Source organism: Nelusetta ayraudi, unplaced genomic scaffold (genome assembly GCF_046127955.1).
Source record: "Nelusetta ayraudi isolate G7.1 ecotype Tasmania unplaced genomic scaffold, CSIRO-AGI_Nayr_v1 ptg000047l, whole genome shotgun sequence".
Taxonomy (NCBI): domain Eukaryota; kingdom Metazoa; phylum Chordata; class Actinopteri; order Tetraodontiformes; family Monacanthidae; genus Nelusetta; species Nelusetta ayraudi.
The window spans coordinates 1,265,105-1,278,791 of NW_027466097.1; positions in this window are offsets into that span (position 1 = coordinate 1,265,105).

The following is a 13,687-nucleotide window of genomic DNA, read 5'->3' on the forward strand; positions in this document are numbered from 1 at the left end:
GTGTGTGTGTGTGTGTGTGTGTGTGTGTGTGTGTGTGTGTGTGTGTGACTCATTTACCTTTTGTTTGGTAGACATGCTCTTACCTGATTTGAAGAAACTAAAAATGGTTGGGGGCGACACTCACAGCAAGAAGCTTGTGGGTTCGATTCCGGGGCCGGGTCTGGGACCTTTCTGTGTGGAGTTTGCATGTTCTCCCTGTGTCTGCGTGGGTTCTCTCCGGGTTCTCCGGCTTCCTCCCACACTCCAAAAACATGCATGTGAGGTCAATTGAACGTTCTAAATTGTCCGTAGGTGTGCATGTGAGTGTGAATGGTTGTTTGTCTCTATGTGGCCCTGCGATGAACTGGCGACTTGTCCAGGGTGTCACCCTGCCTTCGCCCTAAGACAGCTGGGATAGGCTCCAGCAGACCCCCGTGACCCTGAATAGGAATAAGCGGGTATAGAAGATGAATGAATGAAATCTTTATTGAATGAATGACACATTTTATTTCACTCGTGGTTTATGTAATTATTATTTTTTGCTCCATAGCTTTCATGATTCAGCATTACATGTTAAGCGTGATGAATTGCATGAAAAGAGAGAGCACTCGCTGATAAATTAACATGGTGTGCTGTTTAATTCCATGAGGACGACAAAATATTTGCAAATTTGTGTTAGCTTCACACACACGGACGTACATACGTAAAAACGTCAGTGGCATAAAAGTGCCTTACAGTCATTTCATGAATCATTCTAACTGAAGTAACGTGGGTCCTTTGCACCCTTTGCCTGTTGATCGGGTGACACAGTTAATTGCAGCACAGGTCGGCATTTTCTCGAACACTGCAGATAAGCCAAAAGTTGACCGGTCGACAGGTGCAAGAGAAAGGGAGGAACTTTCAAGATCGTTCAGTTTTTATTTTTTATTTTTTAGTTCTGATGAAATAAATAGACCAATCATTTCATTACTTTGTCTGCTTTCCAAAGAGGTTATTAATTAAAAAATATGTGTGGCAGTGCTGTTATGGTCCATAGAGAGTTGCTTCAAAGAATTATTATTTATTATTCAGTGGCACATTGCTCACCTGTTTAATACACAAATAATAGTATATTAATGTAATAATAATAATAATAATAATAATAATAATAATAATCCTCATTATTATTTATAAAATTTCGAAACAACAATCGTCAGTTGTTCTGTAAAAAATACATTGATTTCCACGTGGAATTTTGTACGGTTCGTGAGCGCGCACGTCTGTCAGTGACGGTCTCCACACTGACACAACTGCGCATGCTCTATTATCCCAACAATGCGGAAGTCAAAAACATTTTGGGAGCCATGCGCTGGGTGAGCAACTTCATTGAAAGGAATGGGACGCCATCTGGGGGCTTGCCGCACTGTCACGCAGGTTGTGACGTAGCGGGCCGGCGACGCCGACAGGTATGATGTGAATGATTGACAGCTACCATTCGTTCCCGTTAGCGAGAGGATTAAAAACAAACAGACACCATAATGGCATCAAAAAGGAGTTATCCCAGCGGTGCGGAAAAATGGAAGGAAAAGAAAACCGATCAAGAAAAACTTGCAAAGGGGAAATGTAAGTTATTTGTTTGTGATGTGGGCTGGAGAGGTGGAGGGGAAACGCTATTGTCCCCCCAATTTTGTTTATTTGTCCTGCTAACCAGCTAGCTAGCTAGCGTTGGATAAATGTTAGCTGGCTGGCTAATATTTGTTCGTCATGAATCAGCGTTTTTGTTTGTTTTATGAAAGTTGACCATTAGCCTGTTCCATCCCTGCTAAATTCTTTAAAGAACTACCGTAAGTAAACTTTTAAATTATAATACGCTCTACACTAATTGTAATTTCCTGCCCGTGGTTCTATATTGCAACAGTTGACGGCTCATATCAGCAGATAAGCAGCAACAATCTGGGCATTGCGGGTGATTCATAAATATGTAATTTCTTATTAATTAGCCCATAAGTGTTGTACACCAGTGTGACACCAAATGCTTGTTGCTGACAGCAGTGAAGAAATGACACTCTAGTGGTTCTGCACATTAGTATAAATAGAGTGATTCTCTATCATTACATCACAGGACGGCGGCACTCTGACAGATTCCATGAACCTGGACACTGATGATCCAGACTCCGGTCCAGATGACACAACAGGCCACAGTGGAAACGGGTCAGAGCATGGACTGGCTGCTGAAAGGATACAGGTAGGTGGCGCTGTCATCCCAAGTTGTGTGGTGTGGAGGATCAGGGCCAAAGTTCCAGATGCTCACAGATGTGACTGTGGATTCAGGAGGAGTGTTTGAAGGCTGGACTCCCAACAGTGATTGGCTGCTGAGGACCTCTCAATCACAATCAGGTTTTTTAGTGGCTGTGAGATTGAAAGTGAGTGAACATCATTAAATAAAGAGCTCCTGCAGGGTCCCAATTTGACAAGTACACTGCTAGGTGTGCTGCTTCGTTTTCGCCAAGTCCCTGTAGCATTCATGACTGACATTGAGGGAACGTTTCATCAAGTAAGAGTTTCCAACCAGGATGTAAACTTCTTACGCTTCCTCTGGTGGCCAGATGGGGGCATTACAAAGGACCTACAAGAGCACAGGATGCTGGTCCACATCTTTGGGGCAGTGTCATCCCCAAGCTGTGCTTCATTCGACGACAATCAGCATGACTTCCCAGCCGAGGTTATAAACACTGTTGGTCAAAATTTCTACGTGGATGATTGTCTAAAGGCCGTCAGCACGGCGGAACAAGCAATACATCTGTACCAGCAGCTAACAGACCTGTGCGGTAGAGGTGGATTTAAGCTCAATAAGTGGGTGAGCAATCATCGCTCGGTGCTGGCCGCCATTCCTGAAGAGCAGAGAGCTAAAGAGGTAAAAACACTTAACCTTGACAGAGACCAGCTCCCTATGGAGAGGGCCCTTGGAGCTCAGTGGGATGTACAGCAAGATACATTCACATTCAGCATCAGAACCAAGCTGGGATGGGATGAGGAAATCCCTCAGGTCATGGTACATCCCATATATAGTTTTTCAAGCGCCAAACTACAACAAAGGAACTCATCTATAACAAATCTACAACCTTGTAAGGGCAAAACCTACTTGTTTTAATTCTGATTAATAAACTAAAGCTTATTCGATTATCATTATGTTGTTTTTTTTAAACGCTCATACAAAACAAAAAAAGTGGAGGGAGAGTAGTCTGAATCGGGTTCTGGAGCATTGCTCTACCTCATCCATCGCACTCATTAGTGTCACATCCACTTGTCGTGCATCATTTCCCCCAACAAGCTTCTCCTGTTAGACCTTCCCCGAGGTGGTTGGTGGGGTGACGGGCACACAGCACGTGACCTCTACGACGAGTTTCTACCCACGGAAGTGCCATAGGAAGACACAGATTAAATAGTATGGCTTGTCCACCAGAAGGCTGTATTATGGTGTACATAATATAAAACTTCGGCCCAGTTCTGCTTGTATTGCAATGGTTGGTGTTCCTGAAGTTTCATTTTTCGTCCCTTTTTATTTTTTACATCCATGTTTGTGATGGAATAGTATTGTGAATCGCTACTCGCATTGCATGCTGGGAAACAGCGTCACTCAAGGAAGTTTTGGCTTCGCTGACACGGTCCTGAAGGGAAGTGGGTTTTAGTGCACTGGAACGGGATGAATGTGTTCAATCAAGCAGTACAAACCTGATTAATTGTCTTAATACTTGACTTCGAATGGCCATAATGTTTAGGATTAGAATTAGATGACAACTTGTTCACAATATTTGCAACTATTCAGTTTGACCAGCAGGTGTCAGTAGAGGACGAAATTTCATGTTGACTATTTCCTAATGGAAGTGCTCTCTTTACGTTGGATTTTTCTCATAATTATTTGAAGTGTAGGCCTGTATCTGCACACAATTTGGAATTCGTCCCAGCGCCCTGAGCTGTAAATTTGGACGGTGTAAAATGAAAATGGCCATCTGCAGCAGAATGAAAGTGAGATTGCATTGTCCAGGTAGGAGGACAGCAGTCAGTCATGTTTCACCTCCAGTCAACACGCAGTGGTTCACATGAAGGTCCAAGAGGCCTACAGACCTACACTGAGTCTGGACGTGGCAGTACAGTTGGATCATTGTCTTTGTTGTGTTGTTTGGTCATTGTGATCCAATGTAATGAGAGAGAAGGACGAGTGCAGTTATATTGGAGGGAGTTATTTAGAGTGTAATAGAAGTTATATTGCAGAGTCTGTTTTTATGAAATGTTCTATCACCTGGCATCCATCCAACCATCCATCCATCCATCCATCCATCCATCCATCTTCTACTGCCGTATCCGGAGTCAGGTCTCGGGGGCAGCAGCCTCAGCAGAGACCCCCAGACTTCCCTGGACCCAGTCACCTCCTCCAGCTCCTCCAGTGGGACCCCAAGGCTTCCCAGTCCAGCCCAGAGACCTGGTCAGCACCACTCTGACTCCCTGCTGCTCAGGTGAGGCTTCAAAGATCTGGCTGCACCTGATTGGACGGTCGTGGAGGATCTCCTTGGTCTTCTTGGTCTCCAAGAAGACCTCATGCTCTCTGTTGACCTCCTCACTCAGTCCCTCAGTGATGTAGAGCTCAGTGTAGATGCTGTTGAGGAGAGTTTGACTTCCTGCTTCTTCACCTTCAGTCACACGTTCACATCTCCTCTCCAGACTGATCTTCTGCTGCTGTAGAAGCTCCTGCAGACCACCAACCTCTGGAGCTGAGAGAAGGTTGGAGAAGAAAACATCAGTGTGACAGTGTGAGCATCATTTTCTGTCCACGACTTGAAGCTGAAAGCATCCAAACTCCATTTTTCAGCTGCTGTTGTCTGACTGTTTGCTCTAAATGTCCTCCAGTGGATCTTCTGACTGGAGGTCCTGACCACGGTTATAATAGTTAACGAAAACGAACAAAATAACGAAAACTTCAATTGAAAAAAACAATTGTCACATTCCCAGGGGTTAGGATTTTGGTACCTGCCTCGTTGGGGTTCGAAGCGAGCAGAGTTGAGACCATAAGGGTGACGTAGCAATGTTCAGGACACTGATTGGCCAAAGGCAGTCTTTCACGAAAGACCAAAACCGCCATTTTTAAATGCCTTGCGTGTGGATTTTTACATTAACATGTATTAAGAACTGAAAAGCTTATGAAACTGTACCATGGGTGAACAAAGAACTACAGACGTTTCTGTTTTCTGTGGCCGAAGAAAAAGCACAATGCAGACAGTTGTGCAGAAAGTTTAGTGTTAGCTAAAATATCGGGCACACAGACGTACTTATGTATACATTTCTTTCCATTGTAACAGGTGCTACAAGATCTGCAATCCATTACCTAGAATTGGTTTTCCTTAAACTGATGTACAGGATTACTAATCTGACTTTGATGGGCAAATTTGACAACAGAATACAATTATGAAGCACTGAAACACAGGACCACAAAACAATTAAATGCATGATGAAATAATGATATGCTTTGTTAAATGAAATAAAATGGCATTTTCAACTAAGTAATAAAATAGTCGGTGGTGCAGTGGTTAGCGCTGCCGCCTCACAGCAAGAAGGTCGTGGGTTCGATTCCGGGGCCTGGACCTGGGATCTTTCTGTGTGGAGTTTGCATGTTCTCCCTGTGTCTGCGTGGGTTCTGTCCGGGTTCTCCGGCTTCCTCCCACACTCCAAAAACATGCACGTGAGGTCGAACTTAAGGTTCTAAATTGTCCGTAGGTGTGAGTGTGAATGGTTGTTTGTCTCTATGTGGCCCTGCGATGAACTGGCGACTTGTCCAGGGTGTCACCCTGCCTTCGCCCTAAGACAGCTGGGATAGGCTCCAGCAGACCCCCGTGACCCTGAATAGGAATAAGCGGGTATAGAAGATGAATGAATGAAATCTTTATTGAATGAATGACACATTTTATTTCACTCGTGGTTTATGTAATTATTATTTTTTGCTCCATAGCTTTCATGATTCAGCATTACATGTTAAGCGTGATGAATTGCATGAAAAGAGAGAGCACTCGCTGATAAATTAACATGGTGTGCTGTTTAATTCCATGAGAACGACAAAATATTTGCAAATTTGTGTTAGCTACACACATCGACAGGTGCAAGAGAAAGGGAGGAACTTTCAGGGAGGAACTTTCAAGATCATTCAGTTTTTGTTTTTTATTTTTTTTTAGTTCTGATGGAATAAATAGACCAATCATTTCATTACTTTGTCTGCTTTCCAAAGAGAGTTGCTTCGAAGAATTATCATTTATTATTCAGTGGCACATTGCTCACTTGTTTAATACACAAATAATAGTATATTATTATAATAATACTATTTTATTAATATAATAATAATAATAATAATAATAATAATAATAATAATAATAATAATCATCATCATCATCATCATCATCATCATCATCATCATCATCATCATCGTCATCATCATCATTATTATTTATAAAATTTCAAAACAACAATCGTCAGATGTTCCGTAAAAAATACATTGATTTCCATGTTGAATTTTGTACGTTTCGTGAGCGCGCACGTCTGTCAGTGACGGTCTCCACACTGACACAACTGCGCATGCTCTATTATCCCATCAATGCGGAAGTCAAAAAGTTTTTGGGAGCCATGCGCTGGGTGAGCAACTTCATTGAAAGGAATGGGACGCCATCTTGGACTCTGGGGGCTTGCCGCACTGTCACGCAGGTTGTGACGTTGAGGGCCGGCGACGCACAGGTGTGACGTGAATGATTGACAGCTACCATTCGTTCCCGTTAGCGAGAGGATTAAAAACAGACACCATAATGGCATCAAAAAGGAGTTATCCCAGCGGTGCGGAAAAACGGAAGGAAAAGAAAACTGATCAAGAAAAACTTGCAAAGGGGAAAGGTAAGTTATTTGTTTGTGATGTGGGCTGGAGAGGTGGAGGTGAAACGCTGTTGTCCCCCCCCCAAGTTTGTTTATTTGTCCTGCTAGCCAGCTAGCTAGCGTCGGATAAATGTTAGCTGGCTGGCTAATATTTGTTCGTCATGAATCAGCGTTTTTGTTTGTTTTAGGAAAGTTGACCATGTCCTGCCATGTTGGCCTATCCTGCCATGGGAATGACTGATTGACTCCACACCCGTTCATTCACATTCTAACAGGGAGGGAGGGAGGGAGGGCATGTTGTAGTAGTTGTTGTAATCAGTCCCCTGTTATTGTTCAGTGGAAGTTGTCTCTCACATATTTGACTCTTAATGTTATTTTAGCCTTAACTTAGGATGAATTTACTAAGCTTAGTTTGTATTTTGTAGGCCCTTCATTAGAAATGTGCTACTGTTTTAGAATTCAAAGAAATATTTTATGGAAATACTTTATTTGGCATGGTGTTGACTATTTTAGACTGTTGTGGCAGTGGGTCAGTTATCTTAGTTTTATTACTTTAACTAGTACAGTGTGTAAAGTAATGCCAAAAACTCTTAAAAATGACAGTTTTGTAATTGTGTAAAAGCTTTAAAGGGACACTGCAACCATAATGTTTAATTTAAAAACAAATGAATTTTTAATTTTCCTATATTACTGCAACATCACTGTAATAATAAAATAGGAAAATGCGCTTCTGATCTGTTTTGCTTGATGATCTAATGAGCTTTGTCTCTGCAGGAGCAATTCTAAAATATGTTGGCGCTCCAGACATTGAGCCAGAGGGATCTCCCGAACATCCTGACCAGGAAGCTCCAGGACCAACACATTCCTCAGAACCTCCTTCTGTCCAGGTGAATAATGTGTGTTATTCTTAGTAGCTAAGCTGATAAGTGTGGGACGAAACTAAGGCAATTAAGCATTATTTTGATTGTTGGTTTGCTCTTTAGTGTTGCACTTGTTGGTTTGTTGGATTTTCTTATTTAAAGTAAGCATTTTTTTTCATGAGTACTCAATCTGTTGTATTTATTCACATATAGAGGATTCTTTTCCTAGTATTATAATGTTTGTTTGTTTTTAAATCAGTTTAACTTGCCTGATTTGCTCAACTGAAGATGTTTAATTTTACCTGTAGCCTGTTTTGCTCACGAGGTGTAATAGATTGTGGAATCTTAGTAGACCTTAGTAGACGCACGCTGCTGAGAGTGTCAGCAATCAGCTCCGATGACCGTGGTGCTTGTAAATAAGGCAAATGCGCCATCTAGTGGGATGCAGCATGTTTATTCGTGTTGGAGCAATGACAAGTACTACTAACAAAACAAAAGATGCACAGGGTAAGAAAAATAATCATAAAGTCAAGCCCAACAAAGATAACAGATGGGCATAACTGTAACATTACAAAGTAATGATTACTAGTACTACCAAAATTTCTATATTTTACTTTTCAACTCGAACTTGAACTATTCATCCCCTTTTTTCAGCAGCCATTAAGACAAAAGGATGACACTTATGCATTGCATCAAACTGTGATGCACAAAATAAATTAAATTAAATCAAAACAATAAATAAAGTGTGCATTAAACAGGGGGCAGTGCAATACAGTACAGGACTCAACTGATATAGTGCAGTTAGGCAGTATAGCCTATAACAGCTGTTCAGCATCCATAGTAATCCACAGTCAGTGCCATAATCATCCAGTCAGTGTCATATTCATCCATAGTCAGTATAATATATATGATATCGCGCAGACCCTCGTCTTCCACCACATTAATTGGCCTGCAAGCCGTAGCCACACCCATTTAGCCCCCGCTGTTGAAAGTTGGCGTGTGGTGGACGCGGCCAGTGGTCTCCGTGCCACACCATCCAACGTGGTTTGCTTTACCTCAGAAGGGGGCGGAGGGCTCTCCGCGTCAGCTGTATGCTTCGCAGACAAGTGAAACGTAAGACTGCTCGTACTCCGGTGGAAACTAAATACAGCTTTACAGTAAATGCATATCACTTTTGTCCTGTCAAGACTGCCATCTGGCAGGGTTTTGAAGTGGAACTTTCCATTTACAATCGACGCCTTATCCATGTTAGTCCTTTCTAGTGCTCATCTACGCTCAGTGTCTTTTTCTTTTTTTTGTTGTGTTTACAAGCCGGCTGCAAGCGTGTGACTGTGTGCTGTGAGTCAATTCATTTCCCGTTTCCACAATCTACGGAGCGGCCAAAGGTTCAAAAAGCACCGTGTGCGTTAATCGCGGTGTTGACACCCTTACTTTTTATATGTAGAAACCGATCAAATTTTTCCAAACAATTGTTCACCACTTCTTTGAACTTGTGGATGAATGCTGTGCATCCCACATGGAACGCCAACCTTCCTCTGATATTTCCATGCTTAGTTCTTTCTGCCATTTGGCTCTGATGTATCCTGCGTTTGTTGCTGTTCTGTTTCTGAAGGCCCTGATAGATTTTAGAAATGATTTTTCTCTTCATCTTTTTACAGGCTTCGATCAGAATATCTATCACTATATTGCCCTCTCCAGATGATGTTGGTTTGATTCTTTTATCATAGTAATCTCTTAATTGCATGTATCGAAAGAAATCTTTGTTTCCTCGTCCAAATTCCTTTTTCAACTCTCCAAAACTTTTTAAAACCCCCTTGTGAACGAGTGTGCATACTGCAGTTATACTCCTATCCCACCATCGTCTGTATTCAGTCTGTGGTTCCTGGTTCAAATCTGGGATCAAGAGAAGGCCACATTAGTAGTTTGATGTAGGGCTGCACAATTAATCGAATTTTAATCACGATCACGATATTGGCGGCCACGATTAAATTCAGGTGATCGTAGGCGATATTAACATTTAAAAAGCCGGCTACCGTACATGTCAAATCAAGCACATTCAGAGAGAGAGAGAGAGAGAGATGTAATTTTGGCTTTGTTGAGCTGATTTAGTTCTTATGTCTCCTACTAATGCCAGTGAGTTTGTCCCAGTGTCTGAATTGTTATTCTGGAATCAAATGTGGGATGGATTGGAAAAGGTACAGCAGTCTCGGTAGTACATTCATTTTTATCACTTCAATTTGTGTCTCAAAATCCATATTAAAGGCTGACCATCTTCACAAATCTGTCTTAATATTATTGATAATAGCATTTTAATTGATTTCAAACCTTTTCAAAAGATCTTTTGCCAATAGCACACCCAAATATTTGATAACCTTGGAATTCCATTTGATTTTATATTTTCCTCTAATTTCTCGGCCTGGATGATAATTCAGCGTGAGAATTTGAGTGTTTGCTATGTTTAACTTGTTGCCTGTGTATTTACCATAGGTTTCTATTATCAACATGAAATGAGGTAAGGTTCTGTCCGGGTCTTGGAGAACCAAAATAATATCATCAGCAAAAAGCCCTGTTAGATGTCCCTGCTCTCCTATATGTATTCCTTTTAGATTGTTACTTTGTCTGATCATTTGTGCCAGCGGCTCAATGAACATAGCAAACAATGTAGCGCATAGGCAACATCCTTGACGAGTACCATTAATCTTTATCCTTGCCGTAGGTTCTTGGTAGAGACCTTGAATACACTGTATTAACTTTTCTTGGAACCCCAGTTTCCCAAGAACTTGATACAGAAATCTCCAATTCACACAGCCAAGGCTCACCAGTAACAGCTCGCAGGCCCTGCTTTTGGATCTGATCTATTATGTATAGGACCCGTCTAATGTCTTCTTGAGTCTGCCTACCTGTTAAAAAAGCTGACTGATTGGAAGTCCATCTCGTCCCCTTAAATTTCAAAGCGTAACGAACCTGTGTAGCCCAAGGAATTTTATTATAGTTTATTTCCTAGGGTGAAACTCCCCAGGTGGCGTTGTCAGGCAACCCTCCCCCCCCATTTTCCTTTATACCCACCATCAGAATTGTCTCCACCTCCGCCAGACCCTCCCCCTTGCCGTAGGTTCTTGGTAGAGACCTTGAATACACTGTATTAACTTTTCTTGGAACCCTAGTTTCCCAAGAACTTGATACAGAAATCTCCAATTCACACAGTCAAGGCTCACCAGTAACAACTTTTGGAGCTGATCTATTATGTATAGGACAATCCTAGGGCTGGACGATATAGAAAAAAAGCATATCGATATAAAAAAAAGTCATATTGATCGATATCGATAATTATCAAAAAAATTTAAAACATATTTTAATTAACTGGATGTTTTATACTATTACTTCATGACAGACTTTTAATAAAGAACACACGAGCACTGAATTCAAATTCAAACTTTTATTCAACCACCTTTTTTAAACACAACTGAATTGTTTTTTTATTATTATTATTATTATTATTATTATTATTATTATTATTATTATTATTATTATTATTATTTATTTATTTAAAAAAAAAATAGGCTGAGATAGGGCTCGAACGTGCGACTCGACCAGAGGTCTGAAGTTGTGGCGGTTAACAGCTCGTTTTGCACTGATTCCCTGCACTCGTTGTACAGACGAGGAAGAGCTTTGTTTGAAAAATACTTGCAGAAGTGAAACTTTTTCTATCAAACTTTTTATCGACCCCTTTTTTCCCTATCGCAGCACACGTCTATCGATCGATATATATCGTTATGGAATTATCGTCCAGCCCTAGACGGTCCCGTCTAATGTTATCTTGAGTCTGCCTACCTGTTATAAAACCTGACTGATCCTCATCTATCAAGTCCGGCATAAAACTTTCAAGTCTTTTTGAGATGATTGAAGTAAAGATCTTCTAGTCAACATTTAAGATTGAAATGGGCCTATACGATTCACAAAGTTCCTTATTTTTCCCTTCTTTTGGAATAACTGGAATGACAGCCTCTTTCCATGAGGGAGGCCGTTTGCCCTCTGTCAGAGTCAGATTAAAAGAATTTAGGAGTATCGGGGTTAATTCTTCTCCAAATGTTTTATACCACTCACTAGGAAACCCATCACTACCTGGCGCTTTGGTTGATTTTAAGCCTGCTAATGGCAGCATCTATTTCTTTTTTGGTTATACTGGAAATGAGTTTTCTATTTTGCTCATCTCCAATGGCTGGTAGGTCCAATGAGTCAAGGAATTCTTTCATCTCACAATCTTCTTTAGCCGTGGGTTGGGTATATAGATTTTCATAGTAATCTTTAAAAACCCTCTCTATTTCTTCAGGTTCAAGTAGTAGCTGTTTCGTTAATGGGTCTCTAATTTTACATATTGCATGAGAAGCTTGCTGGGCCTTTATTCCTCTTGCTTAATATTTGGTTGATTTACAGCCTGATTCATAGTGGGTCTGTTTAATGACTTTCAGCTTTTTCTCAACATCTAGCCTCAAGACATCGTCTATTTCCCTTCTGACACCGATTATTTGTTGTGACACTGTATCGTCCTCATTGCTTTTGTGTTGCTGTTCCAGAGTTGTTAATTGGTTTACCAGCTTCTTGTAACCTTCTTCTCTATGTGGCAGGTGGGTTTGCCCCCACCTTCGCGTCATCAATCACACCTGCGCCGGAGTGCAATCTTTGCGTCCCTCAGTGCGTTTACATGGTACTTGAGAAATGATTGCCTTCGTCCGATTCTGATCGGAGTTTGAGAAGTCCGATTGGAATTGGAGAACTCCGATTGAGACACCCAGATAATGCGATTGGAATTCTAATTTCTCGGCCATGTATACGCCTTAGTCGGACTATTAACTGGACAACGTAAGTGCGCACGCACCACCGCACAACTACGTCGTCAAAACAGACAGCGCGAAACAACCAGCAAACGCAAATAAGAATGTTGACATTTGGAGAGAGGATGAGACCGGGGCGATGCTTTCTCTTCTAAAAGAGATGGACATATTAAAATAACACACAACAGAGACCTTTTTTAAAAGGGTAGCGCAGCAAATGCAGGGCTCCGGCTTTGCGCAGCCCTGAACAAATACGTATTCCTTCGTATTTATATTTCTACCTTTTCGTTCACATTTTTTGTAAGTTGCTGAGAGAGATGTGTTTCCTGTAGATCAGGCATGGCCAAACTACGGCGTGTCTCTCTCCGGCCCGCGTGAAGGCAGTCAAAAATCTAACCTAACTTAGAAATGACACTTGAACCTGCAATGAGGATTTTAGTCGTTCTAAATGAGTCCAACGTTAGAAAAAAAGGAGCGACCCGGACTTCCCACAGTCTCTTTTCTCTTAATATGGGAATTCAATTTTAATAATTTGTCAACTAAAAACACCGGTCATACTAGAACATCCCTACCAGCTTTCTTCCCTTTATTCTCTGAATTTAATCAAAGAATCTTTGAAACTCTTGTAGCTTTTCTCTGGCTCGTGTCGCTGCTGATGCGTAGCCCCTCCAGGATCCCTCCTTGCACTGCCACTCCGTCGTAGTGCGGCGCACCGAGTGCCGCAGGCCCCTCCGCACCCGTCGCCACCGCCGTCTTCTCCGCCAGGCCGCGTCTCGCCAATTCCTCCTTTACCTCCTCTGCGCTGTTGTAGGTTCGAGTTCCCGTATCCCAGTGGGTCCTCATCTTGGTGAATGGCGTCTGGAAGCGGATGCCCTTCTCCTTCAGGATTCTTTTAGCAGTGTTGTACTCCTTTCTCTTTTGGACCATCTCTGTCGCGTAATCGTGATGGAATGACGGTACTTTATTCCCCAGTTCTATTTTCTTTGTCCATAGCTCTCTCAGGACCCTCTCTTTGGTAGTAAATTCCAGAAAGTTAACAATGATGGGTCTCGGTTGGGCACCGTCCGCTGGCTTCTGTGCAAATGAGCGGTGTGCTCTCTGAATTTGGAAATTAAAATCTGCTGGCAGGTG